General features: G+C 41.6%; 52 non-coding genes and 9 pseudogenes across 52 annotated transcripts; all 61 read right to left on the minus strand.

The window, feature by feature from the left end:
* Positions 1 to 187: 187 nt before the first annotated feature.
* LOC142480858 (5S ribosomal RNA) lies at positions 188 to 306 on the minus strand. The gene has a single exon (XR_012795342.1). It is a non-coding gene; the product is annotated as a 5S ribosomal RNA (ribosomal RNA).
* A 286-nt stretch (positions 307 to 592) lies between these two features.
* On the minus strand, positions 593 to 711 carry LOC142479775 (5S ribosomal RNA). The gene has a single exon (XR_012794444.1). It is a non-coding gene; the product is annotated as a 5S ribosomal RNA (ribosomal RNA).
* Positions 712 to 997: 286 nt separating this feature from the next.
* On the minus strand, positions 998 to 1,116 carry LOC142479776 (5S ribosomal RNA). The gene has a single exon (XR_012794445.1). It is a non-coding gene; the product is annotated as a 5S ribosomal RNA (ribosomal RNA).
* Positions 1,117 to 1,792: 676 nt separating this feature from the next.
* On the minus strand, positions 1,793 to 1,911 carry LOC142480271 (5S ribosomal RNA). Its single transcript, XR_012794924.1, has one exon. It is a non-coding gene; the product is annotated as a 5S ribosomal RNA (ribosomal RNA).
* Positions 1,912 to 2,197: 286 nt separating this feature from the next.
* On the minus strand, positions 2,198 to 2,316 carry LOC142480623 (5S ribosomal RNA). Its single transcript, XR_012795116.1, has one exon. It is a non-coding gene; the product is annotated as a 5S ribosomal RNA (ribosomal RNA).
* Positions 2,317 to 2,602: 286 nt separating this feature from the next.
* Positions 2,603 to 2,721, minus strand: LOC142479777 (5S ribosomal RNA). Its single transcript, XR_012794446.1, has one exon. It is a non-coding gene; the product is annotated as a 5S ribosomal RNA (ribosomal RNA).
* A 286-nt stretch (positions 2,722 to 3,007) lies between these two features.
* Positions 3,008 to 3,126, minus strand: LOC142480859 (5S ribosomal RNA). The gene has a single exon (XR_012795343.1). It is a non-coding gene; the product is annotated as a 5S ribosomal RNA (ribosomal RNA).
* Positions 3,127 to 3,412: 286 nt separating this feature from the next.
* Positions 3,413 to 3,531, minus strand: LOC142480635 (5S ribosomal RNA). Its single transcript, XR_012795127.1, has one exon. It is a non-coding gene; the product is annotated as a 5S ribosomal RNA (ribosomal RNA).
* A 286-nt stretch (positions 3,532 to 3,817) lies between these two features.
* LOC142480444 (5S ribosomal RNA) lies at positions 3,818 to 3,936 on the minus strand (annotated as a pseudogene).
* A 676-nt stretch (positions 3,937 to 4,612) lies between these two features.
* LOC142480860 (5S ribosomal RNA) lies at positions 4,613 to 4,731 on the minus strand. The gene has a single exon (XR_012795344.1). It is a non-coding gene; the product is annotated as a 5S ribosomal RNA (ribosomal RNA).
* A 286-nt stretch (positions 4,732 to 5,017) lies between these two features.
* Positions 5,018 to 5,136, minus strand: LOC142480646 (5S ribosomal RNA). The gene has a single exon (XR_012795139.1). It is a non-coding gene; the product is annotated as a 5S ribosomal RNA (ribosomal RNA).
* Positions 5,137 to 5,422: 286 nt separating this feature from the next.
* LOC142480861 (5S ribosomal RNA) lies at positions 5,423 to 5,541 on the minus strand. Its single transcript, XR_012795345.1, has one exon. It is a non-coding gene; the product is annotated as a 5S ribosomal RNA (ribosomal RNA).
* A 286-nt stretch (positions 5,542 to 5,827) lies between these two features.
* On the minus strand, positions 5,828 to 5,946 carry LOC142480657 (5S ribosomal RNA). Its single transcript, XR_012795150.1, has one exon. It is a non-coding gene; the product is annotated as a 5S ribosomal RNA (ribosomal RNA).
* Positions 5,947 to 6,232: 286 nt separating this feature from the next.
* LOC142480862 (5S ribosomal RNA) lies at positions 6,233 to 6,351 on the minus strand. The gene has a single exon (XR_012795346.1). It is a non-coding gene; the product is annotated as a 5S ribosomal RNA (ribosomal RNA).
* A 286-nt stretch (positions 6,352 to 6,637) lies between these two features.
* On the minus strand, positions 6,638 to 6,756 carry LOC142480668 (5S ribosomal RNA). The gene has a single exon (XR_012795161.1). It is a non-coding gene; the product is annotated as a 5S ribosomal RNA (ribosomal RNA).
* A 286-nt stretch (positions 6,757 to 7,042) lies between these two features.
* Positions 7,043 to 7,161, minus strand: LOC142480368 (5S ribosomal RNA). Its single transcript, XR_012795016.1, has one exon. It is a non-coding gene; the product is annotated as a 5S ribosomal RNA (ribosomal RNA).
* A 286-nt stretch (positions 7,162 to 7,447) lies between these two features.
* Positions 7,448 to 7,566, minus strand: LOC142480679 (5S ribosomal RNA). Its single transcript, XR_012795172.1, has one exon. It is a non-coding gene; the product is annotated as a 5S ribosomal RNA (ribosomal RNA).
* Positions 7,567 to 7,852: 286 nt separating this feature from the next.
* On the minus strand, positions 7,853 to 7,971 carry LOC142479778 (5S ribosomal RNA). Its single transcript, XR_012794447.1, has one exon. It is a non-coding gene; the product is annotated as a 5S ribosomal RNA (ribosomal RNA).
* Positions 7,972 to 8,257: 286 nt separating this feature from the next.
* LOC142480690 (5S ribosomal RNA) lies at positions 8,258 to 8,376 on the minus strand. The gene has a single exon (XR_012795183.1). It is a non-coding gene; the product is annotated as a 5S ribosomal RNA (ribosomal RNA).
* A 286-nt stretch (positions 8,377 to 8,662) lies between these two features.
* Positions 8,663 to 8,781, minus strand: LOC142480445 (5S ribosomal RNA; annotated as a pseudogene).
* Positions 8,782 to 9,067: 286 nt separating this feature from the next.
* LOC142480702 (5S ribosomal RNA) lies at positions 9,068 to 9,186 on the minus strand. The gene has a single exon (XR_012795194.1). It is a non-coding gene; the product is annotated as a 5S ribosomal RNA (ribosomal RNA).
* Positions 9,187 to 9,472: 286 nt separating this feature from the next.
* On the minus strand, positions 9,473 to 9,591 carry LOC142479780 (5S ribosomal RNA). The gene has a single exon (XR_012794449.1). It is a non-coding gene; the product is annotated as a 5S ribosomal RNA (ribosomal RNA).
* A 286-nt stretch (positions 9,592 to 9,877) lies between these two features.
* On the minus strand, positions 9,878 to 9,996 carry LOC142480713 (5S ribosomal RNA). Its single transcript, XR_012795205.1, has one exon. It is a non-coding gene; the product is annotated as a 5S ribosomal RNA (ribosomal RNA).
* Positions 9,997 to 10,282: 286 nt separating this feature from the next.
* Positions 10,283 to 10,401, minus strand: LOC142480446 (5S ribosomal RNA; annotated as a pseudogene).
* A 286-nt stretch (positions 10,402 to 10,687) lies between these two features.
* Positions 10,688 to 10,806, minus strand: LOC142480724 (5S ribosomal RNA). The gene has a single exon (XR_012795217.1). It is a non-coding gene; the product is annotated as a 5S ribosomal RNA (ribosomal RNA).
* A 286-nt stretch (positions 10,807 to 11,092) lies between these two features.
* Positions 11,093 to 11,211, minus strand: LOC142479781 (5S ribosomal RNA). The gene has a single exon (XR_012794450.1). It is a non-coding gene; the product is annotated as a 5S ribosomal RNA (ribosomal RNA).
* Positions 11,212 to 11,497: 286 nt separating this feature from the next.
* On the minus strand, positions 11,498 to 11,616 carry LOC142480283 (5S ribosomal RNA). Its single transcript, XR_012794935.1, has one exon. It is a non-coding gene; the product is annotated as a 5S ribosomal RNA (ribosomal RNA).
* Positions 11,617 to 11,902: 286 nt separating this feature from the next.
* On the minus strand, positions 11,903 to 12,021 carry LOC142480447 (5S ribosomal RNA; annotated as a pseudogene).
* A 676-nt stretch (positions 12,022 to 12,697) lies between these two features.
* Positions 12,698 to 12,816, minus strand: LOC142480863 (5S ribosomal RNA). The gene has a single exon (XR_012795347.1). It is a non-coding gene; the product is annotated as a 5S ribosomal RNA (ribosomal RNA).
* Positions 12,817 to 13,102: 286 nt separating this feature from the next.
* On the minus strand, positions 13,103 to 13,221 carry LOC142480185 (5S ribosomal RNA). The gene has a single exon (XR_012794841.1). It is a non-coding gene; the product is annotated as a 5S ribosomal RNA (ribosomal RNA).
* A 286-nt stretch (positions 13,222 to 13,507) lies between these two features.
* Positions 13,508 to 13,626, minus strand: LOC142480864 (5S ribosomal RNA). The gene has a single exon (XR_012795348.1). It is a non-coding gene; the product is annotated as a 5S ribosomal RNA (ribosomal RNA).
* Positions 13,627 to 13,912: 286 nt separating this feature from the next.
* Positions 13,913 to 14,031, minus strand: LOC142480736 (5S ribosomal RNA). Its single transcript, XR_012795229.1, has one exon. It is a non-coding gene; the product is annotated as a 5S ribosomal RNA (ribosomal RNA).
* Positions 14,032 to 14,317: 286 nt separating this feature from the next.
* Positions 14,318 to 14,436, minus strand: LOC142480369 (5S ribosomal RNA). Its single transcript, XR_012795018.1, has one exon. It is a non-coding gene; the product is annotated as a 5S ribosomal RNA (ribosomal RNA).
* A 286-nt stretch (positions 14,437 to 14,722) lies between these two features.
* On the minus strand, positions 14,723 to 14,841 carry LOC142480748 (5S ribosomal RNA). Its single transcript, XR_012795240.1, has one exon. It is a non-coding gene; the product is annotated as a 5S ribosomal RNA (ribosomal RNA).
* A 286-nt stretch (positions 14,842 to 15,127) lies between these two features.
* On the minus strand, positions 15,128 to 15,246 carry LOC142479782 (5S ribosomal RNA). Its single transcript, XR_012794451.1, has one exon. It is a non-coding gene; the product is annotated as a 5S ribosomal RNA (ribosomal RNA).
* Positions 15,247 to 15,532: 286 nt separating this feature from the next.
* On the minus strand, positions 15,533 to 15,651 carry LOC142480760 (5S ribosomal RNA). The gene has a single exon (XR_012795251.1). It is a non-coding gene; the product is annotated as a 5S ribosomal RNA (ribosomal RNA).
* Positions 15,652 to 15,937: 286 nt separating this feature from the next.
* Positions 15,938 to 16,056, minus strand: LOC142480772 (5S ribosomal RNA). The gene has a single exon (XR_012795262.1). It is a non-coding gene; the product is annotated as a 5S ribosomal RNA (ribosomal RNA).
* Positions 16,057 to 16,342: 286 nt separating this feature from the next.
* LOC142479783 (5S ribosomal RNA) lies at positions 16,343 to 16,461 on the minus strand. Its single transcript, XR_012794452.1, has one exon. It is a non-coding gene; the product is annotated as a 5S ribosomal RNA (ribosomal RNA).
* Positions 16,462 to 16,747: 286 nt separating this feature from the next.
* Positions 16,748 to 16,866, minus strand: LOC142480784 (5S ribosomal RNA). The gene has a single exon (XR_012795273.1). It is a non-coding gene; the product is annotated as a 5S ribosomal RNA (ribosomal RNA).
* A 286-nt stretch (positions 16,867 to 17,152) lies between these two features.
* Positions 17,153 to 17,271, minus strand: LOC142480795 (5S ribosomal RNA). Its single transcript, XR_012795284.1, has one exon. It is a non-coding gene; the product is annotated as a 5S ribosomal RNA (ribosomal RNA).
* Positions 17,272 to 17,557: 286 nt separating this feature from the next.
* LOC142480807 (5S ribosomal RNA) lies at positions 17,558 to 17,676 on the minus strand. The gene has a single exon (XR_012795295.1). It is a non-coding gene; the product is annotated as a 5S ribosomal RNA (ribosomal RNA).
* A 286-nt stretch (positions 17,677 to 17,962) lies between these two features.
* LOC142479784 (5S ribosomal RNA) lies at positions 17,963 to 18,081 on the minus strand. The gene has a single exon (XR_012794453.1). It is a non-coding gene; the product is annotated as a 5S ribosomal RNA (ribosomal RNA).
* A 286-nt stretch (positions 18,082 to 18,367) lies between these two features.
* Positions 18,368 to 18,486, minus strand: LOC142480818 (5S ribosomal RNA). The gene has a single exon (XR_012795306.1). It is a non-coding gene; the product is annotated as a 5S ribosomal RNA (ribosomal RNA).
* A 286-nt stretch (positions 18,487 to 18,772) lies between these two features.
* Positions 18,773 to 18,891, minus strand: LOC142480448 (5S ribosomal RNA; annotated as a pseudogene).
* A 676-nt stretch (positions 18,892 to 19,567) lies between these two features.
* On the minus strand, positions 19,568 to 19,686 carry LOC142480865 (5S ribosomal RNA). Its single transcript, XR_012795349.1, has one exon. It is a non-coding gene; the product is annotated as a 5S ribosomal RNA (ribosomal RNA).
* A 286-nt stretch (positions 19,687 to 19,972) lies between these two features.
* LOC142480832 (5S ribosomal RNA) lies at positions 19,973 to 20,091 on the minus strand. Its single transcript, XR_012795317.1, has one exon. It is a non-coding gene; the product is annotated as a 5S ribosomal RNA (ribosomal RNA).
* Positions 20,092 to 20,376: 285 nt separating this feature from the next.
* LOC142480265 (5S ribosomal RNA) lies at positions 20,377 to 20,495 on the minus strand. Its single transcript, XR_012794918.1, has one exon. It is a non-coding gene; the product is annotated as a 5S ribosomal RNA (ribosomal RNA).
* A 286-nt stretch (positions 20,496 to 20,781) lies between these two features.
* Positions 20,782 to 20,900, minus strand: LOC142480844 (5S ribosomal RNA). Its single transcript, XR_012795328.1, has one exon. It is a non-coding gene; the product is annotated as a 5S ribosomal RNA (ribosomal RNA).
* A 286-nt stretch (positions 20,901 to 21,186) lies between these two features.
* LOC142480370 (5S ribosomal RNA) lies at positions 21,187 to 21,305 on the minus strand. Its single transcript, XR_012795019.1, has one exon. It is a non-coding gene; the product is annotated as a 5S ribosomal RNA (ribosomal RNA).
* A 286-nt stretch (positions 21,306 to 21,591) lies between these two features.
* On the minus strand, positions 21,592 to 21,710 carry LOC142479785 (5S ribosomal RNA). Its single transcript, XR_012794454.1, has one exon. It is a non-coding gene; the product is annotated as a 5S ribosomal RNA (ribosomal RNA).
* A 286-nt stretch (positions 21,711 to 21,996) lies between these two features.
* On the minus strand, positions 21,997 to 22,115 carry LOC142480856 (5S ribosomal RNA). Its single transcript, XR_012795340.1, has one exon. It is a non-coding gene; the product is annotated as a 5S ribosomal RNA (ribosomal RNA).
* A 286-nt stretch (positions 22,116 to 22,401) lies between these two features.
* On the minus strand, positions 22,402 to 22,520 carry LOC142480449 (5S ribosomal RNA; annotated as a pseudogene).
* A 286-nt stretch (positions 22,521 to 22,806) lies between these two features.
* On the minus strand, positions 22,807 to 22,925 carry LOC142479786 (5S ribosomal RNA). Its single transcript, XR_012794455.1, has one exon. It is a non-coding gene; the product is annotated as a 5S ribosomal RNA (ribosomal RNA).
* A 286-nt stretch (positions 22,926 to 23,211) lies between these two features.
* Positions 23,212 to 23,330, minus strand: LOC142480867 (5S ribosomal RNA). The gene has a single exon (XR_012795351.1). It is a non-coding gene; the product is annotated as a 5S ribosomal RNA (ribosomal RNA).
* Positions 23,331 to 23,616: 286 nt separating this feature from the next.
* Positions 23,617 to 23,735, minus strand: LOC142480450 (5S ribosomal RNA; annotated as a pseudogene).
* A 286-nt stretch (positions 23,736 to 24,021) lies between these two features.
* Positions 24,022 to 24,140, minus strand: LOC142480451 (5S ribosomal RNA; annotated as a pseudogene).
* A 286-nt stretch (positions 24,141 to 24,426) lies between these two features.
* On the minus strand, positions 24,427 to 24,545 carry LOC142479787 (5S ribosomal RNA). The gene has a single exon (XR_012794456.1). It is a non-coding gene; the product is annotated as a 5S ribosomal RNA (ribosomal RNA).
* A 286-nt stretch (positions 24,546 to 24,831) lies between these two features.
* Positions 24,832 to 24,950, minus strand: LOC142480878 (5S ribosomal RNA). The gene has a single exon (XR_012795362.1). It is a non-coding gene; the product is annotated as a 5S ribosomal RNA (ribosomal RNA).
* A 286-nt stretch (positions 24,951 to 25,236) lies between these two features.
* Positions 25,237 to 25,355, minus strand: LOC142480452 (5S ribosomal RNA; annotated as a pseudogene).
* A 676-nt stretch (positions 25,356 to 26,031) lies between these two features.
* On the minus strand, positions 26,032 to 26,150 carry LOC142480866 (5S ribosomal RNA). The gene has a single exon (XR_012795350.1). It is a non-coding gene; the product is annotated as a 5S ribosomal RNA (ribosomal RNA).
* Positions 26,151 to 26,436: 286 nt separating this feature from the next.
* Positions 26,437 to 26,555, minus strand: LOC142480890 (5S ribosomal RNA). The gene has a single exon (XR_012795373.1). It is a non-coding gene; the product is annotated as a 5S ribosomal RNA (ribosomal RNA).
* Between the last annotated feature and the right edge of the window lie 201 nt (positions 26,556 to 26,756).

Raw genomic sequence — 26,756 nt, forward strand, 5'->3', positions numbered from 1 at the left:
AATGTACTATAGACGGAATTCTTGATGTCAGAATTCTATTTTGGAAGGTTGCATTGTGTTGAACTTTCTGAGGAAAAAACGATATATTTCTTTGCCACTGCGGGAAAAAAGTAGCAAGAAATGAAACATTTTCATTTGCTGCGAGGAATGCCATGTATATTTTCATTAGGGAAGCGAAAAATAAAAACCCCTACAGCACCTGGTATTCCCAGGCAGTCTCCCAACCCAGTACTAATCAAGCCTCACCCTGCTTAGCTTCCGAGATCTGACGGGATCGGGCGCTTTCAAGGTAGTATGGCCGTAGGTGGAGATTGCTGTCTCATGATATCCTCTCATTCTTAAATCCATGAGCCTATATCTTGCTCCATGCATACACAGAGACTGAGAAAATGACAGGTGCACTCAAATGTACTATAGACGGAATTCTTGATGTCAGAATTCTATTTTGGAAGGTTGCATTGTGTTGAACTTTCAGAGGAAAAAACGATATATTTCTTTGCCACTGCGGGAAAAAAGTAGCAAGAAATGAAACATTTTCATTTGCTGCGAGGAATGCCATGTATATTTTCATTAGGGAAGCGAAAAATAAAAACCCCTACAGCACCTGGTATTCCCAGGCAGTCTCCCAACCCAGTACTAATCAAGCCTCACCCTGCTTAGCTTCCGAGATCTGACGGGATCGGGCGCTGTCAAGGTAGTATGGCCGTAGGTGGAGATTGCTGTCTCATGATATCCTCTCATTCTTAAATCCATGAGCCTATATCTTGCTCCATGCATACACAGAGACTGAGAAAATGACAGGTGCACTCAAATGTACTATAGACGGAATTCTTGATGTCAGAATTCTATTTTGGAAGGTTGCATTGTGTTGAACTTTCAGAGGAAAAAACGATATATTTCTTTGCCACTGCGGGAAAAAAGTAGCAAGAATTGAAACATTTTCATTTGCTGCGAGGAATGCCATGTATATTTTCATTAGGGAAGCGAAAAATAAAAACCCCTACAGCACCTGGTATTCCCAGGCAGTCTCCCAACCCAGTACTAATCAAGCCTCACCCTGCTTAGCTTCCGAGATCTGACGGGATCGGGCGCTGTCAAGGTAGTATGGCCGTAGGTGGAGATTGCTGTCTCATGATATCCTCTCATTCTTAAATCCATGAGCCTATATCTTGCTCCATGCATACACAGAGACTGAGAAAATGACAGGTGCACTCAAATGTACTATAGACGGAATTCTTGATGTCAGAATTCTATTTTGGAAGGTTGCATTGTGTTGAACTTTCAGAGGAAAAAACGATAGATTTCTTTGCCACTGCGGGAAAAAAGTAGTAAAAAATTTCAGAGGTGCCTATATTCAACCTCCTCCTGTTTGGATTTGAACTCACTATCTCTTCCAAGTATCAGCTTGAACACTGCACACCCCAACTCTGTGAGCCACAAGCTCACCATATAACATGCTGAGTGTTCTGAGGCCTGTATGATATATTTCTAAATGACATGGGAGGCATAAGTGTATTATTGTGACCGTTAAAAAAATACATTCTTGAAGAATTACCTTAAATGGAGAAATTAAATCAGAGACTGAGAAAATGACAGGTGCACTCAAATATACTATAGACGGAATTCTTGATGTCAGAATTCTATTTTGGAAGGTTGCATTGTGTTGAACTTTCAGAGGAAAAAACAATATATTTCTTTGCCACTCCGGGAAAAAAGTAGCAAGAAATGAAACATTTTCATTTGCTGCGAGGAATGCCATGTATATTTTCATTAGGGAAGCGAAAAATAAAAACCCCTACAGCACCTGGTATTCCCAGGCAGTCTCCCAACCCAGGACTAATCAAGCCTCACCCTGCTTAGCTTCCGAGATCTGACGGGATCGGGCGCTTTCAAGGTAGTATGGCCGTAGGTGGAGATTGCTGTCTCATGATATCCTCTCATTCTTAAATCCATGAGCCTATATCTTGCTCCATGCATACACAGAGACTGAGAAAATGACAGGTGCACTCAAATGTACTATAGACGGAATTCTTGATGTCAGAATTCTATTTTGGAAGGTTGCATTGTGTTGAACTTTCTGAGGAAAAAACGATATATTTCTTTGCCACTGCGGGAAAAAAGTAGTAAAAAATGAAACATTTTCATTTGCTGCAAGGAATGCCATGTATATTTTCATTAGGGAAGCAAAAAATAAAAACACCCACAGCACCTGGTATTCCCAGGCAGTCTCCCAACCCAGTACTAATCAAGCCTCACCCTGCTTAGCTTCCGAGATCTGACGGGATCGGGCGCTTTCAAGGTAGTATGGCCGTAGGTGGAGATTGCTGTCTCATGATATCCTCTCATTCTTAAATCCATGAGCCTATATCTTGCTCCATGCATACACAGAGACTGAGAAAATGACAGGTGCACTCAAATGTACTATAGACGGAATTCTTGATGTCAGAATTCTATTTTGGAAGGTTGCATTGTGTTGAACTTTCAGAGGAAAAAACGATAGATTTCTTTGACACTGCGGGAAAAAAGTAGCAAGAAATGAAACATTTTCATTTGCTGCGAGGAATGCCATGTATATTTTCATTAGGGAAGCGAAAAATAAAAACCCCTACAGCACCTGGTATTCCCAGGCAGTCTCCCAACCCAGTACTAATCAAGCCTCACCCTGCTTAGCTTCCGAGATCTGACGGGATCGGGCGCTGTCAAGGTAGTATGGCCGTAGGTGGAGATTGCTGTCTCATGATATCCTCTCATTCTTAAATCCATGAGCCTATATCTTGCTCCATGCATACACAGAGACTGAGAAAATGACAGGTGCACTCAAATGTACTATAGACGGAATTCTTGATGTCAGAATTCTATTTTGGAAGGTTGCATTGTGTTGAACTTTCAGAGGAAAAAACGATAGATTTCTTTGCCACTGCGGGAAAAAAGTAGCAAGAAATGAAACATTTTCATTTGCTGCGAGGAATGCCATGTATATTTTCATTAGGGAAGCGAAAAATAAAAACCCCTACAGCACCTGGTATTCCCAGGCAGTCTCCCAACCCAGTACTAATCAAGCCTCACCCTGCTTAGCTTCCGAGATCTGACGGGATCGGGCGCTTTCAAGGTAGTATGGCCGTAGGTGGAGATTGCTGTCTCATGATATCCTCTCATTCTTAAATCCATGAGCCTATATCTTGCTCCATGCATACACAGAGACTGAGAAAATGACAGGTGCACTCAAATGTACTATAGACGGAATTCTTGATGTCAGAATTCTATTTTGGAAGGTTGCATTGTGTTGAACTTTCTGAGGAAAAAACGATATATTTCTTTGCCACTGCGGGAAAAAAGTAGTAAAAAATGAAACATTTTCATTTGCTGCAAGGAATGCCATGTATATTTTCATTAGGGAAGCAAAAAATAAAAACACCCACAGCACCTGGTATTCCCAGGCAGTCTCCCAACCCAGTACTAATCAAGCCTCACCCTGCTTAGCTTCCGAGATCTGACGGGATCGGGCGCTTTCAAGGTAGTATGGCCGTAGGTGGAGATTGCTGTCTCATGATATCCTCTCATTCTTAAATCCATGAGCCTATATCTTGCTCCATGCATACACAGAGACTGAGAAAATGACAGGTGCACTCAAATGTACTATAGACGGAATTCTTGATGTCAGAATTCTATTTTGGAAGGTTGCATTGTGTTGAACTTTCAGAGGAAAAAACGATAGATTTCTTTGACACTGCGGGAAAAAAGTAGCAAGAAATGAAACATTTTCATTTGCTGCGAGGAATGCCATGTATATTTTCATTAGGGAAGCGAAAAATAAAAACCCCTACAGCACCTGGTATTCCCAGGCAGTCTCCAAATCCAGTACTAATCAAGCCTCACCCTGCTTAACTTCCGAGATCTGACGGGATCGGGCGCTGTCAAGGTAGTATGGCCGTAGTTGGAGATTGCTGTCTCATGATATCCTCTCATTCTTAAATCCATGAGCCTATATCTTGCTCCATGCATACACAGAGACTGAGAAAATGACAGGTGCACTCAAATGTACTATAGACGGAATTCTTGATGTCAGAATTCTATTTTGGAAGGTTGCATTGTGTTGAACTTTCAGAGGAAAAAACGATAGATTTCTTTGCCACTGCGGGAAAAAAGTAGTAAAAAATTTCAGAGGTGCCTATATTCAACCTCCTCCTGTTTGGATTTGAACTCACTATCTCTTCCAAGTATCAGCTTGAACACTGCACACCCCAACTCTGTGAGCCACAAGCTCACCATATAACATGCTGAGTGTTCTGAGGCCTGTATGATATATTTCTAAATGACATGGGAGGCATAAGTGTATTATTGTGACCGTTAAAAAAATACATTCTTGAAGAATTACCTTAAATGGAGAAATTAAATCAGAGACTGAGAAAATGACAGGTGCACTCAAATATACTATAGACGGAATTCTTGATGTCAGAATTCTATTTTGGAAGGTTGCATTGTGTTGAACTTTCAGAGGAAAAAACAATATATTTCTTTGCCACTCCGGGAAAAAAGTAGCAAGAAATGAAACATTTTCATTTGCTGCGAGGAATGCCATGTATATTTTCATTAGGGAAGCGAAAAATAAAAACCCCTACAGCACCTGGTATTCCCAGGCAGTCTCCCAACCCAGTACTAATCAAGCCTCACCCTGCTTAGCTTCCGAGATCTGACGGGATCGGGCGCTTTCAAGGTAGTATGGCCGTAGGTGGAGATTGCTGTCTCATGATATCCTCTCATTCTTAAATCCATGAGCCTATATCTTGCTCCATGCATACACAGAGACTGAGAAAATGACAGGTGCACTCAAATGTACTATAGACGGAATTCTTGATGTCAGAATTCTATTTTGGAAGGTTGCATTGTGTTGAACTTTCTGAGGAAAAAACGATATATTTCTTTGCCACTGCGGGAAAAAAGTAGTAAAAAATGAAACATTTTCATTTGCTGCAAGGAATGCCATGTATATTTTCATTAGGGAAGCAAAAAATAAAAACACCCACAGCACCTGGTATTCCCAGGCAGTCTCCCAACCCAGTACTAATCAAGCCTCACCCTGCTTAGCTTCCGAGATCTGACGGGATCGGGCGCTTTCAAGGTAGTATGGCCGTAGGTGGAGATTGCTGTCTCATGATATCCTCTCATTCTTAAATCCATGAGCCTATATCTTGCTCCATGCATACACAGAGACTGAGAAAATGACAGGTGCACTCAAATGTACTATAGACGGAATTCTTGATGTCAGAATTCTATTTTGGAAGGTTGCATTGTGTTGAACTTTCAGAGGAAAAAACGATAGATTTCTTTGCCACTGCGGGAAAAAAGTAGCAAGAAATGAAACATTTTCATTTGCTGCGAGGAATGCCATGTATATTTTCATTAGGGAAGCGAAAAATAAAAACCCCTACAGCACCTGGTATTCCCAGGCAGTCTCCCAACCCAGTACTAATCAAGCCTCACCCTGCTTAGCTTCCGAGATCTGACGGGATCGGGCGCTTTCAAGGTAGTATGGCCGTAGGTGGAGATTGCTGTCTCATGATATCCTCTCATTCTTAAATCCATGAGCCTATATCTTGCTCCATGCATACACAGAGACTGAGAAAATGACAGGTGCACTCAAATGTACTATAGACGGAATTCTTGATGTCAGAATTCTATTTTGGAAGGTTGCATTGTGTTGAACTTTCTGAGGAAAAAACGATATATTTCTTTGCCACTGCGGGAAAAAAGTAGTAAAAAATGAAACATTTTCATTTGCTGCAAGGAATGCCATGTATATTTTCATTAGGGAAGCAAAAAATAAAAACACCCACAGCACCTGGTATTCCCAGGCAGTCTCCCAACCCAGTACTAATCAAGCCTCACCCTGCTTAGCTTCCGAGATCTGACGGGATCGGGCGCTTTCAAGGTAGTATGGCCGTAGGTGGAGATTGCTGTCTCATGATATCCTCTCATTCTTAAATCCATGAGCCTATATCTTGCTCCATGCATACACAGAGACTGAGAAAATGACAGGTGCACTCAAATGTACTATAGACGGAATTCTTGATGTCAGAATTCTATTTTGGAAGGTTGCATTGTGTTGAACTTTCAGAGGAAAAAACGATAGATTTCTTTGCCACTGCGGGAAAAAAGTAGCAAGAAATGAAACATTTTCATTTGCTGCGAGGAATGCCATGTATATTTTCATTAGGGAAGCGAAAAATAAAAACCCCTACAGCACCTGGTATTCCCAGGCAGTCTCCCAACCCAGTACTAATCAAGCCTCACCCTGCTTAGCTTCCGAGATCTGACGGGATCGGGCGCTTTCAAGGTAGTATGGCCGTAGGTGGAGATTGCTGTCTCATGATATCCTCTCATTCTTAAATCCATGAGCCTATATCTTGCTCCATGCATACACAGAGACTGAGAAAATGACAGGTGCACTCAAATGTACTATAGACGGAATTCTTGATGTCAGAATTCTATTTTGGAAGGTTGCATTGTGTTGAACTTTCTGAGGAAAAAACGATATATTTCTTTGCCACTGCGGGAAAAAAGTAGTAAAAAATGAAACATTTTCATTTGCTGCAAGGAATGCCATGTATATTTTCATTAGGGAAGCAAAAAATAAAAACACCCACAGCACCTGGTATTCCCAGGCAGTCTCCCAACCCAGTACTAATCAAGCCTCACCCTGCTTAGCTTCCGAGATCTGACGGGATCGGGCGCTTTCAAGGTAGTATGGCCGTAGGTGGAGATTGCTGTCTCATGATATCCTCTCATTCTTAAATCCATGAGCCTATATCTTGCTCCATGCATACACAGAGACTGAGAAAATGACAGGTGCACTCAAATGTACTATAGACGGAATTCTTGATGTCAGAATTCTATTTTGGAAGGTTGCATTGTGTTGAACTTTCAGAGGAAAAAACGATAGATTTCTTTGCCACTGCGGGAAAAAAGTAGCAAGAAATGAAACATTTTCATTTGCTGCGAGGAATGCCATGTATATTTTCATTAGGGAAGCGAAAAATAAAAACCCCTACAGCACCTGGTATTCCCAGGCAGTCTCCCAACCCAGTACTAATCAAGCCTCACCCTGCTTAGCTTCCGAGATCTGACAGGATCGGGCGCTGTCAAGGTAGTATGGCCGTAGGTGGAGATTGCTGTCTCATGATATCCTCTCATTCTTAAATCCATGAGCCTATATCTTGCTCCATGCATACACAGAGACTGAGAAAATGACAGGTGCACTCAAATGTACTATAGACGGAATTCTTGATGTCAGAATTCTATTTTGGAAGGTTGCATTGTGTTGAACTTTCTGAGGAAAAAACGATATATTTCTTTGCCACTGCGGGAAAAAAGTAGTAAAAAATGAAACATTTTCATTTGCTGCAAGGAATGCCATGTATATTTTCATTAGGGAAGCAAAAAATAAAAACACCCACAGCACCTGGTATTCCCAGGCAGTCTCCCAACCCAGTACTAATCAAGCCTCACCCTGCTTAGCTTCCGAGATCTGACGGGATCGGGCGCTTTCAAGGTAGTATGGCCGTAGGTGGAGATTGCTGTCTCATGATATCCTCTCATTCTTAAATCCATGAGCCTATATCTTGCTCCATGCATACACAGAGACTGAGAAAATGACAGGTGCACTCAAATGTACTATAGACGGAATTCTTGATGTCAGAATTCTATTTTGGAAGGTTGCATTGTGTTGAACTTTCAGAGGAAAAAACGATATATTTCTTTGCCACTGCGGGAAAAAAGTAGCAAGAAATGAAACATTTTCATTTGCTGCGAGGAATGCCATGTATATTTTCATTAGGGAAGCGAAAAATAAAAACCCCTACAGCACCTGGTATTCCCAGGCAGTCTCCCAACCCAGTACTAATCAAGCCTCACCCTGCTTAGCTTCCGAGATCTGACGGGATCGGGCGCTGTCAAGGTAGTATGGCCGTAGGTGGAGATTGCTGTCTCATGATATCCTCTCATTCTTAAATCCATGAGCCTATATCTTGCTCCATGCATACACAGAGACTGAGAAAATGACAGGTGCACTCAAATGTACTATAGACGGAATTCTTGATGTCAGAATTCTATTTTGGAAGGTTGCATTGTGTTGAACTTTCTGAGGAAAAAACGATATATTTCTTTGCCACTGCGGGAAAAAAGTAGTAAAAAATGAAACATTTTCATTTGCTGCAAGGAATGCCATGTATATTTTCATTAGGGAAGCAAAAAATAAAAACACCCACAGCACCTGGTATTCCCAGGCAGTCTCCCAACCCAGTACTAATCAAGCCTCACCCTGCTTAGCTTCCGAGATCTGACGGGATCGGGCGCTTTCAAGGTAGTATGGCCGTAGGTGGAGATTGCTGTCTCATGATATCCTCTCATTCTTAAATCCATGAGCCTATATCTTGCTCCATGCATACACAGAGACTGAGAAAATGACAGGTGCACTCAAATGTACTATAGACGGAATTCTTGATGTCAGAATTCTATTTTGGAAGGTTGCATTGTGTTGAACTTTCAGAGGAAAAAACGATATATTTCTTTGCCACTGCGGGAAAAAAGTAGCAAGAAATGAAACATTTTCATTTGCTGCGAGGAATGCCATGTATATTTTCATTAGGGAAGCGAAAAATAAAAACCCCTACAGCACCTGGTATTCCCAGGCAGTCTCCAAATCCAGTACTAATCAAGCCTCACCCTGCTTAACTTCCGAGATCTGACGGGATCGGGCGCTGTCAAGGTAGTATGGCCGTAGTTGGAGATTGCTGTCTCATGATATCCTCTCATTCTTAAATCCATGAGCCTATATCTTGCTCCATGCATACACAGAGACTGAGAAAATGACAGGTGCACTCAAATGTACTATAGACGGAATTCTTGATGTCAGAATTCTATTTTGGAAGGTTGCATTGTGTTGAACTTTCTGAGGAAAAAACGATATATTTCTTTGCCACTGCGGGAAAAAAGTAGTAAAAAATGAAACATTTTCATTTGCTGCAAGGAATGCCATGTATATTTTCATTAGGGAAGCAAAAAATAAAAACACCCACAGCACCTGGTATTCCCAGGCAGTCTCCCAACCCAGTACTAATCAAGCCTCACCCTGCTTAGCTTCCGAGATCTGACGGGATCGGGCGCTTTCAAGGTAGTATGGCCGTAGGTGGAGATTGCTGTCTCATGATATCCTCTCATTCTTAAATCCATGAGCCTATATCTTGCTCCATGCATACACAGAGACTGAGAAAATGACAGGTGCACTCAAATGTACTATAGACGGAATTCTTGATGTCAGAATTCTATTTTGGAAGGTTGCATTGTGTTGAACTTTCAGAGGAAAAAACGATATATTTCTTTGCCACTGCGGGAAAAAAGTAGCAAGAAATGAAACATTTTCATTTGCTGCGAGGAATGCCATGTATATTTTCATTAGGGAAGCGAAAAATAAAAACCCCTACAGCACCTGGTATTCCCAGGCAGTCTCCCAACCCAGTACTAATCAAGCCTCACCCTGCTTAGCTTCCGAGATCTGACGGGATCGGGCGCTGTCAAGGTAGTATGGCCGTAGGTGGAGATTGCTGTCTCATGATATCCTCTCATTCTTAAATCCATGAGCCTATATCTTGCTCCATGCATACACAGAGACTGAGAAAATGACAGGTGCACTCAAATGTACTATAGACGGAATTCTTGATGTCAGAATTCTATTTTGGAAGGTTGCATTGTGTTGAACTTTCTGAGGAAAAAACAATATATTTCTTTGCCACTGCGGGAAAAAAGTAGTAAAAAATGAAACATTTTCATTTGCTGCAAGGAATGCCATGTATATTTTCATTAGGGAAGCAAAAAATAAAAACACCCACAGCACCTGGTATTCCCAGGCAGTCTCCCAACCCAGTACTAATCAAGCCTCACCCTGCTTAGCTTCCGAGATCTGACGGGATCGGGCGCTTTCAAGGTAGTATGGCCGTAGGTGGAGATTGCTGTCTCATGATATCCTCTCATTCTTAAATCCATGAGCCTATATCTTGCTCCATGCATACACAGAGACTGAGAAAATGACAGGTGCACTCAAATGTACTATAGACGGAATTCTTGATGTCAGAATTCTATTTTGGAAGGTTGCATTGTGTTGAACTTTCAGAGGAAAAAACGATATATTTCTTTGCCACTGCGGGAAAAAAGTAGCAAGAAATGAAACATTTTCATTTGCTGCGAGGAATGCCATGTATATTTTCATTAGGGAAGCGAAAAATAAAAACCCCTACAGCACCTGGTATTCCCAGGCAGTCTCCAAATCCAGTACTAATCAAGCCTCACCCTGCTTAACTTCCGAGATCTGACGGGATCGGGCGCTGTCAAGGTAGTATGGCCGTAGTTGGAGATTGCTGTCTCATGATATCCTCTCATTCTTAAATCCATGAGCCTATATCTTGCTCCATGCATACACAGAGACTGAGAAAATGACAGGTGCACTCAAATGTACTATAGACGGAATTCTTGATGTCAGAATTCTATTTTGGAAGGTTGCATTGTGTTGAACTTTCTGAGGAAAAAACGATATATTTCTTTGCCACTGCGGGAAAAAAGTAGTAAAAAATGAAACATTTTCATTTGCTGCAAGGAATGCCATGTATATTTTCATTAGGGAAGCAAAAAATAAAAACACCCACAGCACCTGGTATTCCCAGGCAGTCTCCCAACCCAGTACTAATCAAGCCTCACCCTGCTTAGCTTCCGAGATCTGACGGGATCGGGCGCTTTCAAGGTAGTATGGCCGTAGGTGGAGATTGCTGTCTCATGATATCCTCTCATTCTTAAATCCATGAGCCTATATCTTGCTCCATGCATACACAGAGACTGAGAAAATGACAGGTGCACTCAAATGTACTATAGACGGAATTCTTGATGTCAGAATTCTATTTTGGAAGGTTGCATTGTGTTGAACTTTCAGAGGAAAAAACGATATATTTCTTTGCCACTGCGGGAAAAAAGTAGCAAGAAATGAAACATTTTCATTTGCTGCGAGGAATGCCATGTATATTTTCATTAGGGAAGCGAAAAATAAAAACCCCTACAGCACCTGGTATTCCCAGGCAGTCTCCCAACCCAGTACTAATCAAGCCTCACCCTGCTTAGCTTCCGAGATCTGACGGGATCGGGCGCTGTCAAGGTAGTATGGCCGTAGGTGGAGATTGCTGTCTCATGATATCCTCTCATTCTTAAATCCATGAGCCTATATCTTGCTCCATGCATACACAGAGACTGAGAAAATGACAGGTGCACTCAAATGTACTATAGACGGAATTCTTGATGTCAGAATTCTATTTTGGAAGGTTGCATTGTGTTGAACTTTCTGAGGAAAAAACGATATATTTCTTTGCCACTGCGGGAAAAAAGTAGTAAAAAATGAAACATTTTCATTTGCTGCAAGGAATGCCATGTATATTTTCATTAGGGAAGCAAAAAATAAAAACACCCACAGCACCTGGTATTCCCAGGCAGTCTCCAAATCCAGTACTAATCAAGCCTCACCCTGCTTAGCTTCCGAGATCTGACGGGATCGGGCGCTGTCAAGGTAGTATGGCCGTAGGTGGAGATTGCTGTCTCATGATATCCTCTCATTCTTAAATCCATGAGCCTATATCTTGCTCCATGCATACACAGAGACTGAGAAAATGACAGGTGCACTCAAATGTACTATAGACGGAATTCTTGATGTCAGAATTCTATTTTGGAAGGTTGCATTGTGTTGAACTTTCAGAGGAAAAAACGATATATTTCTTTGCCACTGCGGGAAAAAAGTAGCAAGAAATGAAACATTTTCATTTGCTGCGAGGAATGCCATGTATATTTTCATTAGGGAAGCGAAAAATAAAAACCCCTACAGCACCTGGTATTCCCAGGCAGTCTCCAAATCCAGTACTAATCAAGCCTCACCCTGCTTAACTTCCGAGATCTGACGGGATCGGGCGCTGTCAAGGTAGTATGGCCGTAGTTGGAGATTGCTGTCTCATGATATCCTCTCATTCTTAAATCCATGAGCCTATATCTTGCTCCATGCATACACAGAGACTGAGAAAATGACAGGTGCACTCAAATGTACTATAGACGGAATTCTTGATGTCAGAATTCTATTTTGGAAGGTTGCATTGTGTTGAACTTTCAGAGGAAAAAACGATAGATTTCTTTGCCACTGCGGGAAAAAAGTAGTAAAAAATTTCAGAGGTGCCTATATTCAACCTCCTCCTGTTTGGATTTGAACTCACTATCTCTTCCAAGAACCAGCTTGAACACTGCACACCCCAACTCTGTGAGCCACAAGCTCACCATATAACATGCTGAGTGTTCTGAGGCCTGTATGATATATTTCTAAATGACATGGGAGGCATAAGTGTATTATTGTGACCGTTAAAAAAATACATTCTTGAAGAATTACCTTAAATGGAGAAATTAAATCAGAGACTGAGAAAATGACAGGTGCACTCAAATATACTATAGACGGAATTCTTGATGTCAGAATTCTATTTTGGAAGGTTGCATTGTGTTGAACTTTCAGAGGAAAAAACAATATATTTCTTTGCCACTCCGGGAAAAAAGTAGCAAGAAATGAAACATTTTCATTTGCTGCGAGGAATGCCATGTATATTTTCATTAGGGAAGCGAAAAATAAAAACCCCTACAGCACCTGGTATTCCCAGGCAGTCTCCCAACCCAGTACTAATCAAGCCTCACCCTGCTTAGCTTCCGAGATCTGACGGGATCGGGCGCTTTCAAGGTAGTATGGCCGTAGGTGGAGATTGCTGTCTCATGATATCCTCTCATTCTTAAATCCATGAGCCTATATCTTGCTCCATGCATACACAGGGACTGAGAAAATGACAGGTGCACTCAAATGTACTATAGACGGAATTCTTGATGTCAGAATTCTATTTTGGAAGGTTGCATTGTGTTGAACTTTCTGAGGAAAAAACGATATATTTCTTTGCCACTGCGGGAAAAAAGTAGTAAAAAATGAAACATTTTCATTTGCTGCAAGGAATGCCATGTATATTTTCATTAGGGAAGCAAAAAATAAAAACACCCACAGCACCTGGTATTTCCAGGCAGTCTCCCAACCCAGTACTAATCAAGCCTCACCCTGCTTAGCTTCCGAGATCTGACGGGATCGGGCGCTTTCAAGGTAGTATGGCCGTAGGTGGAGATTGCTGTCTCATGATATCCTCTCATTCTTAAATCCATGAGCCTATATCTTGCTCCATGCATACACAGAGACTGAGAAAATGACAGGTGCACTCAAATGTACTATAGACGGAATTCTTGATGTCAGAATTCTATTTTGGAAGGTTGCATTGTGTTGAACTTTCAGAGGAAAAAACGATAGATTTCTTTGCCACTGCGGGAAAAAAGTAGCAAGAAATGAAACATTTTCATTTGCTGCGAGGAATGCCATGTATATTTTCATTAGGGAAGCGAAAAATAAAAACCCCTACAGCACCTGGTATTCCCAGGCAGTCTCCCAACCCAGTACTAATCAAGCCTCACCCTGCTTAGCTTCCGAGATCTGACGGGATCGGGCGCTTTCAAGGTAGTATGGCCGTAGGTGGAGATTGCTGTCTCATGATATCCTCTCATTCTTAAATCCATGAGCCTATATCTTGCTCCATGCATACACAGAGACTGAGAAAATGACAGGTGCACTCAAATGTACTATAGACGGAATTCTTGATGTCAGAATTCTATTTTGGAAGGTTGCATTGTGTTGAACTTTCTGAGGAAAAAACGATATATTTCTTTGCCACTGCGGGAAAAAAGTAGTAAAAAATGAAACATTTTCATTTGCTGCAAGGAATGCCATGTATATTTTCATTAGGGAAGCAAAAAATAAAAACACCCACAGCACCTGGTATTCCCAGGCAGTCTCCCAACCCAGTACTAATCAAGCCTCACCCTGCTTAGCTTCCGAGATCTGACGGGATCGGGCGCTTTCAAGGTAGTATGGCCGTAGGTGGAGATTGCTGTCTCATGATATCCTCTCATTCTTAAATCCATGAGCCTATATCTTGCTCCATGCATACACAGAGACTGAGAAAATGACAGGTGCACTCAAATGTACTATAGACGGAATTCTTGATGTCAGAATTCTATTTTGGAAGGTTGCATTGTGTTGAACTTTCAGAGGAAAAAACGATAGATTTCTTTGCCACTGCGGGAAAAAAGTAGCAAGAAATGAAACATTTTCATTTGCTGCGAGGAATGCCATGTATATTTTCATTAGGGAAGCGAAAAATAAAAACCCCTACAGCACCTGGTATTCCCAGGCAGTCTCCCAACCCAGTACTAATCAAGCCTCACCCTGCTTAGCTTCCGAGATCTGACAGGATCGGGCGCTGTCAAGGTAGTATGGCCGTAGGTGGAGATTGCTGTCTCATGATATCCTCTCATTCTTAAATCCATGAGCCTATATCTTGCTCCATGCATACACAGAGACTGAGAAAATGACAGGTGCACTCAAATGTACTATAGACGGAATTCTTGATGTCAGAATTCTATTTTGGAAGGTTGCATTGTGTTGAACTTTCTGAGGAAAAAACGATATATTTCTTTGCCACTGCGGGAAAAAAGTAGTAAAAAATGAAACATTTTCATTTGCTGCAAGGAATGCCATGTATATTTTCATTAGGGAAGCAAAAAATAAAAACACCCACAGCACCTGGTATTCCCAGGCAGTCTCCCAACCCAGTACTAATCAAGCCTCACCCTGCTTAGCTTCCGAGATCTGACGGGATCGGGCGCTTTCAAGGTAGTATGGCCGTAGGTGGAGATTGCTGTCTCATGATATCCTCTCATTCTTAAATCCATGAGCCTATATCTTGCTCCATGCATACACAGAGACTGAGAAAATGACAGGTGCACTCAAATGTACTATAGACGGAATTCTTGATGTCAGAATTCTATTTTGGAAGGTTGCATTGTGTTGAACTTTCAGAGGAAAAAACGATATATTTCTTTGCCACTGCGGGAAAAAAGTAGCAAGAAATGAAACATTTTCATTTGCTGCGAGGAATGCCATGTATATTTTCATTAGGGAAGCGAAAAATAAAAACCCCTACAGCACCTGGTATTCCCAGGCAGTCTCCCAACCCAGTACTAATCAAGCCTCACCCTGCTTAGCTTCCGAGATCTGACGGGATCGGGCGCTGTCAAGGTAGTATGGCCGTAGGTGGAGATTGCTGTCTCATGATATCCTCTCATTCTTAAATCCATGAGCCTATATCTTGCTCCATGCATACACAGAGACTGAGAAAATGACAGGTGCACTCAAATGTACTATAGACGGAATTCTTGATGTCAGAATTCTATTTTGGAAGGTTGCATTGTGTTGAACTTTCTGAGGAAAAAACGATATATTTCTTTGCCACTGCGGGAAAAAAGTAGTAAAAAATGAAACATTTTCATTTGCTGCAAGGAATGCCATGTATATTTTCATTAGGGAAGCAAAAAATAAAAACACCCACAGCACCTGGTATTCCCAGGCAGTCTCCCAACCCAGTACTAATCAAGCCTCACCCTGCTTAGCTTCCGAGATCTGACGGGATCGGGCGCTTTCAAGGTAGTATGGCCGTAGGTGGAGATTGCTGTCTCATGATATCCTCTCATTCTTAAATCCATGAGCCTATATCTTGCTCCATGCATACACAGAGACTGAGAAAATGACAGGTGCACTCAAATGTACTATAGACGGAATTCTTGATGTCAGAATTCTATTTTGGAAGGTTGCATTGTGTTGAACTTTCTGAGGAAAAAACGATATATTTCTTTGCCACTGCGGGAAAAAAGTAGTAAAAAATGAAACATTTTCATTTGCTGCAAGGAATGCCATGTATATTTTCATTAGGGAAGCAAAAAATAAAAACACCCACAGCACCTGGTATTCCCAGGCAGTCTCCCAACCCAGTACTAATCAAGCCTCACCCTGCTTAGCTTCCGAGATCTGACGGGATCGGGCGCTTTCAAGGTAGTATGGCCGTAGGTGGAGATTGCTGTCTCATGATATCCTCTCATTCTTAAATCCATGAGCCTATATCTTGCTCCATGCATACACAGAGACTGAGAAAATGACAGGTGCACTCAAATGTACTATAGACGGAATTCTTGATGTCAGAATTCTATTTTGGAAGGTTGCATTGTGTTGAACTTTCAGAGGAAAAAACGATATATTTCTTTGCCACTGCGGGAAAAAAGTAGCAAGAAATGAAACATTTTCATTTGCTGCGAGGAATGCCATGTATATTTTCATTAGGGAAGCGAAAAATAAAAACCCCTACAGCACCTGGTATTCCCAGGCAGTCTCCCAACCCAGTACTAATCAAGCCTCACCCTGCTTAGCTTCCGAGATCTGACGGGATCGGGCGCTGTCAAGGTAGTATGGCCGTAGGTGGAGATTGCTGTCTCATGATATCCTCTCATTCTTAAATCCATGAGCCTATATCTTGCTCCATGCATACACAGAGACTGAGAAAATGACAGGTGCACTCAAATGTACTATAGACGGAATTCTTGATGTCAGAATTCTATTTTGGAAGGTTGCATTGTGTTGAACTTTCTGAGGAAAAAACGATATATTTCTTTGCCACTGCGGGAAAAAAGTAGTAAAAAATGAAACATTTTCATTTGCTGCAAGGAATGCCATGTATATTTTCATTAGGGAAGCAAAAAATAAAAACACCCACAGCACCTGGTATTCCCAGGCAGTCTCCCAACCCAGTACTAATCAAGCCTCACCCTGCTTAGCTTCCGAGATCTGACGGGATCGGGCGCTTTCAAGGTAGTATGGCCGTAGGTGGAGATTGCTGTCTCATGATATCCTCTCATTCTTAAATCCATGAGCCTATATCTTGCTCCATGCATACACAGAGACTGAGAAAATGACAGGTGCACTCAAATGTACTATAGACGGAATTCTTGATGTCAGAATTCTATTTTGGAAGGTTGCATTGTGTTGAACTTTCTGAGGAAAAAACGATATATTTCTTTGCCACTGCGGGAAAAAAGTAGTAAAAAATGAAACATTTTCATTTGCTGCAAGGAATGCCATGTATATTTTCATTAGGGAAGCAAAAAATAAAAACACCCACAGCACCTGGTATTCCCAGGCAGTCTCCCAACCCAGTACTAATCAAGCCTCACCCTGCTTAGCTTCCGAGATCTGACGGGATCGGGCGCTTTCAAGGTAGTATGGCCGTAGGTGGAGATTGCTGTCTCATGATATCCTCTCATTCTTAAATCCATGAGCCTATATCTTGCTCCATGCATACACAGAGACTGAGAAAATGACAGGTGCACTCAAATGTACTATAGACGGAATTCTTGATGTCAGAATTCTATTTTGGAAGGTTGCATTGTGTTGAACTTTCTGAGGAAAAAACGATATATTTCTTTGCCACTGCGGGAAAAAAGTAGTAAAAAATGAAACATTTTCATTTGCTGCAAGGAATGCCATGTATATTTTCATTAGGGAAGCAAAAAATAAAAACACCCACAGCACCTGGTATTCCCAGGCAGTCTCCCAACCCAGTACTAATCAAGCCTCACCCTGCTTAGCTTCCGAGATCTGACGGGATCGGGCGCTTTCAAGGTAGTATGGCCGTAGGTGGAGATTGCTGTCTCATGATATCCTCTCATTCTTAAATCCATGAGCCTATATCTTGCTCCATGCATACACAGAGACTGAGAAAATGACAGGTGCACTCAAATGTACTATAGACGGAATTCTTGATGTCAGAATTCTATTTTGGAAGGTTGCATTGTGTTGAACTTTCAGAGGAAAAAACGATATATTTCTTTGCCACTGCGGGAAAAAAGTAGCAAGAAATGAAACATTTTCATTTGCTGCGAGGAATGCCATGTATATTTTCATTAGGGAAGCGAAAAATAAAAACCCCTACAGCACCTGGTATTCCCAGGCAGTCTCCCAACCCAGTACTAATCAAGCCTCACCCTGCTTAGCTTCCGAGATCTGACGGGATCGGGCGCTGTCAAGGTAGTATGGCCGTAGGTGGAGATTGCTGTCTCATGATATCCTCTCATTCTTAAATCCATGAGCCTATATCTTGCTCCATGCATACACAGAGACTGAGAAAATGACAGGTGCACTCAAATGTACTATAGACGGAATTCTTGATGTCAGAATTCTATTTTGGAAGGTTGCATTGTGTTGAACTTTCTGAGGAAAAAACGATATATTTCTTTGCCACTGCGGGAAAAAAGTAGTAAAAAATGAAACATTTTCATTTGCTGCAAGGAATGCCATGTATATTTTCATTAGGGAAGCAAAAAATAAAAACACCCACAGCACCTGGTATTCCCAGGCAGTCTCCCAACCCAGTACTAATCAAGCCTCACCCTGCTTAGCTTCCGAGATCTGACGGGATCGGGCGCTTTCAAGGTAGTATGGCCGTAGGTGGAGATTGCTGTCTCATGATATCCTCTCATTCTTAAATCCATGAGCCTATATCTTGCTCCATGCATACACAGAGACTGAGAAAATGACAGGTGCACTCAAATGTACTATAGACGGAATTCTTGATGTCAGAATTCTATTTTGGAAGGTTGCATTGTGTTGAACTTTCAGAGGAAAAAACGATATATTTCTTTGCCACTGCGGGAAAAAAGTAGCAAGAAATGAAACATTTTCATTTGCTGCGAGGAATGCCATGTATATTTTCATTAGGGAAGCGAAAAATAAAAACCCCTACAGCACCTGGTATTCCCAGGCAGTCTCCAAATCCAGTACTAATCAAGCCTCACCCTGCTTAACTTCCGAGATCTGACGGGATCGGGCGCTGTCAAGGTAGTATGGCCGTAGTTGGAGATTGCTGTCTCATGATATCCTCTCATTCTTAAATCCATGAGCCTATATCTTGCTCCATGCATACACAGAGACTGAGAAAATGACAGGTGCACTCAAATGTACTATAGACGGAATTCTTGATGTCAGAATTCTATTTTGGAAGGTTGCATTGTGTTGAACTTTCAGAGGAAAAAACGATAGATTTCTTTGCCACTGCGGGAAAAAAGTAGTAAAAAATTTCAGAGGTGCCTATATTCAACCTCCTCCTGTTTGGATTTGAACTCACTATCTCTTCCAAGTATCAGCTTGAACACTGCACACCCCAACTCTTTGAGCCACAAGCTCACCATATAACATGCTGAGTGTTCTGAGGCCTGTATGATATATTTCTAAATGACATGGGAGGCATAAGTGTATTATTGTGACCGTTAAAAAAATACATTCTTGAAGAATTACCTTAAATGGAGAAATTAAATCAGAGACTGAGAAAATGACAGGTGCACTCAAATATACTATAGACGGAATTCTTGATGTCAGAATTCTATTTTGGAAGGTTGCATTGTGTTGAACTTTCAGAGGAAAAAACAATATATTTCTTTGCCACTCCGGGAAAAAAGTAGCAAGAAATGAAACATTTTCATTTGCTGCGAGGAATGCCATGTATATTTTCATTAGGGAAGCGAAAAATAAAAACCCCTACAGCACCTGGTATTCCCAGGCAGTCTCCCAACCCAGTACTAATCAAGCCTCACCCTGCTTAGCTTCCGAGATCTGACGGGATCGGGCGCTTTCAAGGTAGTATGGCCGTAGGTGGAGATTGCTGTCTCATGATATCCTCTCATTCTTAAATCCATGAGCCTATATCTTGCTCCATGCATACACAGGGACTGAGAAAATGACAGGTGCACTCAAATGTACTATAGACGGAATTCTTGATGTCAGAATTCTATTTTGGAAGGTTGCATTGTGTTGAACTTTCTGAGGAAAAAACGATATATTTCTTTGCCACTGCGGGAAAAAAGTAGTAAAAAATGAAACATTTTCATTTGCTGCAAGGAATGCCATGTATATTTTCATTAGGGAAGCAAAAAATAAAAACACCCACAGCACCTGGTATTCCCAGGCAGTCTCCCAACCCAGTACTAATCAAGCCTCACCCTGCTTAGCTTCCGAGATCTGACGGGATCGGGCGCTTTCAAGGTAGTATGGCCGTAGGTGGAGATTGCTGTCTCATGATATCCTCTCATTCTTAAATCCATGAGCCTATATCTTGCTCCATGCATACACAGAGACTGAGAAAATGACAGGTGCACTCAAATGTACTATAGACGGAATTCTTGATGTCAGAATTCTATTTTGGAAGGTTGCATTGTGTTGAACTTTCAGAGGAAAAACGATAGATTTCTTTGCCACTGCGGGAAAAAAGTAGCAAGAAATGAAACATTTTCATTTGCTGCGAGGAATGCCATGTATATTTTCATTAGGGAAGCGAAAAATAAAAACCCCTTCAGCACCTGGTATTCCCAGGCAGTCTCCCAACCCAGTACTAATCAAGCCTCACCCTGCTTAGCTTCCGAGATCTGACGGGATCGGGCGCTTTCAAGGTAGTATGGCCGTAGGTGGAGATTGCTGTCTCATGATATCCTCTCATTCTTAAATCCATGAGCCTATATCTTGCTCCATGCATACACAGAGACTGAGAAAATGACAGGTGCACTCAAATGTACTATAGACGGAATTCTTGATGTCAGAATTCTATTTTGGAAGGTTGCATTGTGTTGAACTTTCTGAGGAAAAAACGATATATTTCTTTGCCACTGCGGGAAAAAAGTAGTAAAAAATGAAACATTTTCATTTGCTGCAAGGAATGCCATGTATATTTTCATTAGGGAAGCAAAAAATAAAAACACCCACAGCACCTGGTATTCCCAGGCAGTCTCCCAACCCAGTACTAATCAAGCCTCACCCTGCTTAGCTTCCGAGATCTGACGGGATCGGGCGCTTTCAAGGTAGTATGGCCGTAGGTGGAGATTGCTGTCTCATGATATCCTCTCATTCTTAAATCCATGAGCCTATATCTTGCTCCATGCATACACAGAGACTGAGAAAATGACAGGTGCACTCAAATGTACTATAGACGGAATTCTTGATGTCAGAATTCTATTTTGGAAGGTTGCATTGTGTTGAACTTTCAGAGGAAAAAACGATAGATTTCTTTGCCACTGCGGGAAAAAAGTAGCAAGAAATGAAACATTTTCATTTGCTGCGAGGAATGCCATGTATATTTTCATTAGGGAAGCGAAAAATAAAAACCCCTACAGCACCTGGTATTCCCAGGCAGTCTCCCAACCCAGTACTAATCAAGCCTCACCCTGCTTAGCTTCCGAGATCTGACAGGATCGGGCGCTGTCAAGGTAGTATGGCCGTAGGTGGAGATTGCTGTCTCATGATATCCTCTCATTCTTAAATCCATGAGCCTATATCTTGCTCCATGCATACACAGAGACTGAGAAAATGACAGGTGCACTCAAATGTACTATAGACGGAATTCTTGATGTCAGAATTCTATTTTGGAAGGTTGCATTGTGTTGAACTTTCTGAGGAAAAAACGATATATTTCTTTGCCACTGCGGGAAAAAAGTAGCAAGAAATGAAACATTTTCATTTGCTGCGAGGAATGCCATGTATATTTTCATTAGGGAAGCGAAAAATAAAAACCCCTACAGCACCTGGTATTCCCAGGCAGTCTCCCAACCCAGTACTAATCAAGCCTCACCCTGCTTAGCTTCCGAGATCTGACGGGATCGGGCGCTGTCAAGGTAGTATGGCCGTAGGTGGAGATTGCTGTCTCATGATATCCTCTCATTCTTAAATCCATGAGCCTATATCTTGCTCCATGCATACACAGAGACTGAGAAAATGACAGGTGCACTCAAATGTACTATAGACGGAATTCTTGATGTCAGAATTCTATTTTGGAAGGTTGCATTGTGTTGAACTTTCTGAGGAAAAAACGATATATTTCTTTGCCACTGCGGGAAAAAAGTAGTAAAAAATGAAACATTTTCATTTGCTGCAAGGAATGCCATGTATATTTTCATTAGGGAAGCAAAAAATAAAAACACCCACAGCACCTGGTATTCCCAGGCAGTCTCCCAACCCAGTACTAATCAAGCCTCACCCTGCTTAGCTTCCGAGATCTGACGGGATCGGGCGCTTTCAAGGTAGTATGGCCGTAGGTGGAGATTGCTGTCTCATGATATCCTCTCATTCTTAAATCCATGAGCCTATATCTTGCTCCATGCATACACAGAGACTGAGAAAATGACAGGTGCACTCAAATGTACTATAGACGGAATTCTTGATGTCAGAATTCTATTTTGGAAGGTTGCATTGTGTTGAACTTTCAGAGGAAAAAACGATATATTTCTTTGCCACTGCGGGAAAAAAGTAGCAAGAAATGAAACATTTTCATTTGCTGCGAGGAATGCCATGTATATTTTCATTAGGGAAGCGAAAAATAAAAACCCCTACAGCACCTGGTATTCCCAGGCAGTCTCCAAATCCAGTACTAATCAAGCCTCACCCTGCTTAACTTCCGAGATCTGACGGGATCGGGCGCTGTCAAGGTAGTATGGCCGTAGTTGGAGATTGCTGTCTCATGATATCCTCTCATTCTTAAATCCATGAGCCTATATCTTGCTCCATGCATACACAGAGACTGAGAAAATGACAGGTGCACTCAAATGTACTATAGACGGAATTCTTGATGTCAGAATTCTATTTTGGAAGGTTGCATTGTGTTGAACTTTCAGAGGAAAAAACGATATATTTCTTTGCCACTGCGGGAAAAAAGTAGCAAGAAATGAAACATTTTCATTTGCTGCGAGGAATGCCATGTATATTTTCATTAGGGAAGCGAAAAATAAAAACCCCTACAGCACCTGGTATTCCCAGGCAGTCTCCCAACCCAGTACTAATCAAGCCTCACCCTGCTTAGCTTCCGAGATCTGACGGGATCGGGCGCTGTCAAGGTAGTATGGCCGTAGGTGGAGATTGCTGTCTCATGATATCCTCTCATTCTTAAATCCATGAGCCTATATCTTGCTCCATGCATACACAGAGACTGAGAAAATGACAGGTGCACTCAAATGTACTATAGACGGAATTCTTGATGTCAGAATTCTATTTTGGAAGGTTGCATTGTGTTGAACTTTCTGAGGAAAAAACGATATATTTCTTTGCCACTGCGGGAAAAAAGTAGTAAAAAATGAAACATTTTCATTTGCTGCAAGGAATGCCATGTATATTTTCATTAGGGAAGCAAAAAATAAAAACACCCACAGCACCTGGTATTCCCAGGCAGTCTCCCAACCCAGTACTAATCAAGCCTCACCCTGCTTAGCTTCCGAGATCTGACGGGATCGGGCGCTTTCAAGGTAGTATGGCCGTAGGTGGAGATTGCTGTCTCATGATATCCTCTCATTCTTAAATCCATGAGCCTATATCTTGCTCCATGCATACACAGAGACTGAGAAAATGACAGGTGCACTCAAATGTACTATAGACGGAATTCTTGATGTCAGAATTCTATTTTGGAAGGTTGCATTGTGTTGAACTTTCAGAGGAAAAAACGATATATTTCTTTGCCACTGCGGGAAAAAAGTAGCAAGAAATGAAACATTTTCATTTGCTGCGAGGAATGCCATGTATATTTTCATTAGGGAAGCGAAAAATAAAAACCCCTACAGCACCTGGTATTCCCAGGCAGTCTCCAAATCCAGTACTAATCAAGCCTCACCCTGCTTAACTTCCGAGATCTGACGGGATCGGGCGCTGTCAAGGTAGTATGGCCGTAGTTGGAGATTGCTGTCTCATGATATCCTCTCATTCTTAAATCCATGAGCCTATATCTTGCTCCATGCATACACAGAGACTGAGAAAATGACAGGTGCACTCAAATGTACTATAGACGGAATTCTTGATGTCAGAATTCTATTTTGGAAGGTTGCATTGTGTTGAACTTTCAGAGGAAAAAACGATATATTTCTTTGCCACTGCGGGAAAAAAGTAGCAAGAAATGAAACATTTTCATTTGCTGCGAGGAATGCCATGTATATTTTCATTAGGGAAGCGAAAAATAAAAACCCCTACAGCACCTGGTATTCCCAGGCAGTCTCCAAATCCAGTACTAATCAAGCCTCACCCTGCTTAACTTCCGAGATCTGACGGGATCGGGCGCTGTCAAGGTAGTATGGCCGTAGTTGGAGATTGCTGTCTCATGATATCCTCTCATTCTTAAATCCATGAGCCTATATCTTGCTCCATGCATACACAGAGACTGAGAAAATGACAGGTGCACTCAAATGTACTATAGACGGAATTCTTGATGTCAGAATTCTATTTTGGAAGGTTGCATTGTGTTGAACTTTCAGAGGAAAAAACGATATATTTCTTTGCCACTGCGGGAAAAAAGTAGCAAGAAATGAAACATTTTCATTTGCTGCGAGGAATGCCATGTATATTTTCATTAGGGAAGCGAAAAATAAAAACCCCTACAGCACCTGGTATTCCCAGGCAGTCTCCCAACCCAGTACTAATCAAGCCTCACCCTGCTTAGCTTCCGAGATCTGACGGGATCGGGCGCTGTCAAGGTAGTATGGCCGTAGGTGGAGATTGCTGTCTCATGATATCCTCTCATTCTTAAATCCATGAGCCTATATCTTGCTCCATGCATACACAGAGACTGAGAAAATGACAGGTGCACTCAAATGTACTATAGACGGAATTCTTGATGTCAGAATTCTATTTTGGAAGGTTGCATTGTGTTGAACTTTCTGAGGAAAAAACGATATATTTCTTTGCCACTGCGGGAAAAAAGTAGTAAAAAATGAAACATTTTCATTTGCTGCAAGGAATGCCATGTATATTTTCATTAGGGAAGCAAAAAATAAAAACACCCACAGCACCTGGTATTCCCAGGCAGTCTCCCAACCCAGTACTAATCAAGCCTCACCCTGCTTAGCTTCCGAGATCTGACGGGATCGGGCGCTTTCAAGGTAGTATGGCCGTAGGTGGAGATTGCTGTCTCATGATATCCTCTCATTCTTAAATCCATGAGCCTATATCTTGCTCCATGCATACACAGAGACTGAGAAAATGACAGGTGCACTCAAATGTACTATAGACGGAATTCTTGATGTCAGAATTCTATTTTGGAAGGTTGCATTGTGTTGAACTTTCAGAGGAAAAAACGATATATTTCTTTGCCACTGCGGGAAAAAAGTAGCAAGAAATGAAACATTTTCATTTGCTGCGAGGAATGCCATGTATATTTTCATTAGGGAAGCGAAAAATAAAAACCCCTACAGCACCTGGTATTCCCAGGCAGTCTCCAAATCCAGTACTAATCAAGCCTCACCCTGCTTAACTTCCGAGATCTGACGGGATCGGGCGCTGTCAAGGTAGTATGGCCGTAGTTGGAGATTGCTGTCTCATGATATCCTCTCATTCTTAAATCCATGAGCCTATATCTTGCTCCATGCATACACAGAGACTGAGAAAATGACAGGTGCACTCAAATGTACTATAGACGGAATTCTTGATGTCAGAATTCTATTTTGGAAGGTTGCATTGTGTTGAACTTTCAGAGGAAAAAACGATAGATTTCTTTGCCACTGCGGGAAAAAAGTAGTAAAAAATTTCAGAGGTGCCTATGTTCAACCTCCTCCTGTTTGGATTTGAACTCACTATCTCTTCCAAGTATCAGCTTGAACACTGCACACCCCAACTCTGTGAGCCACAAGCTCACCATATAACATGCTGAGTGTTCTGAGGCCTGTATGATATATTTCTAAATGACATGGGAGGCATAAGTGTATTATTGTGACCGTTAAAAAAATACATTCTTGAAGAATTACCTTAAATGGAGAAATTAAATCAGAGACTGAGAAAATGACAGGTGCACTCAAATATACTATAGACGGAATTCTTGATGTCAGAATTCTATTTTGGAAGGTTGCATTGTGTTGAACTTTCAGAGGAAAAAACAATATATTTCTTTGCCACTCCGGGAAAAAAGTAGCAAGAAATGAAACATTTTCATTTGCTGCGAGGAATGCCATGTATATTTTCATTAGGGAAGCGAAAAATAAAAACCCCTACAGCACCTGGTATTCCCAGGCAGTCTCCCAACCCAGTACTAATCAAGCCTCACCCTGCTTAGCTTCCGAGATCTGACGGGATCGGGCGCTTTCAAGGTAGTATGGCCGTAGGTGGAGATTGCTGTCTCATGATATCCTCTCATTCTTAAATCCATGAGCCTATATCTTGCTCCATGCATACACAGAGACTGAGAAAATGACAGGTGCACTCAAATGTACTATAGACGGAATTCTTGATGTCAGAATTCTATTTTGGAAGGTTGCATTGTGTTGAACTTTCTGAGGAAAAAACGATATATTTCTTTGCCACTGCGGGAAAAAAGTAGTAAAAAATGAAACATTTTCATTTGCTGCAAGGAATGCCATGTATATTTTCATTAGGGAAGCAAAAAATAAAAACACCCACAGCACCTGGTATTCCCAGGCAGTCTCCCAACCCAGTACTAATCAAGCCTCACCCTGCTTAGCTTCCGAGATCTGACGGGATCGGGCGCTTTCAAGGTAGTATGGCCGTAGGTGGAGATTGCTGTCTCATGATATCCTCTCATTCTTAAATCCATGAGCCTATATCTTGCTCCATGCATACACAGAGACTGAGAAAATGACAGGTGCACTCAAATGTACTATAGACGGAATTCTTGATGTCAGAATTCTATTTTGGAAGGTTGCATTGTGTTGAACTTTCAGAGGAAAAAACGATAGATTTCTTTGCCACTGCG

This window comes from Ascaphus truei, unplaced genomic scaffold (assembly GCF_040206685.1).
Source record: "Ascaphus truei isolate aAscTru1 unplaced genomic scaffold, aAscTru1.hap1 HAP1_SCAFFOLD_242, whole genome shotgun sequence".
Taxonomy (NCBI): Eukaryota; Metazoa; Chordata; class Amphibia; order Anura; family Ascaphidae; genus Ascaphus; species Ascaphus truei.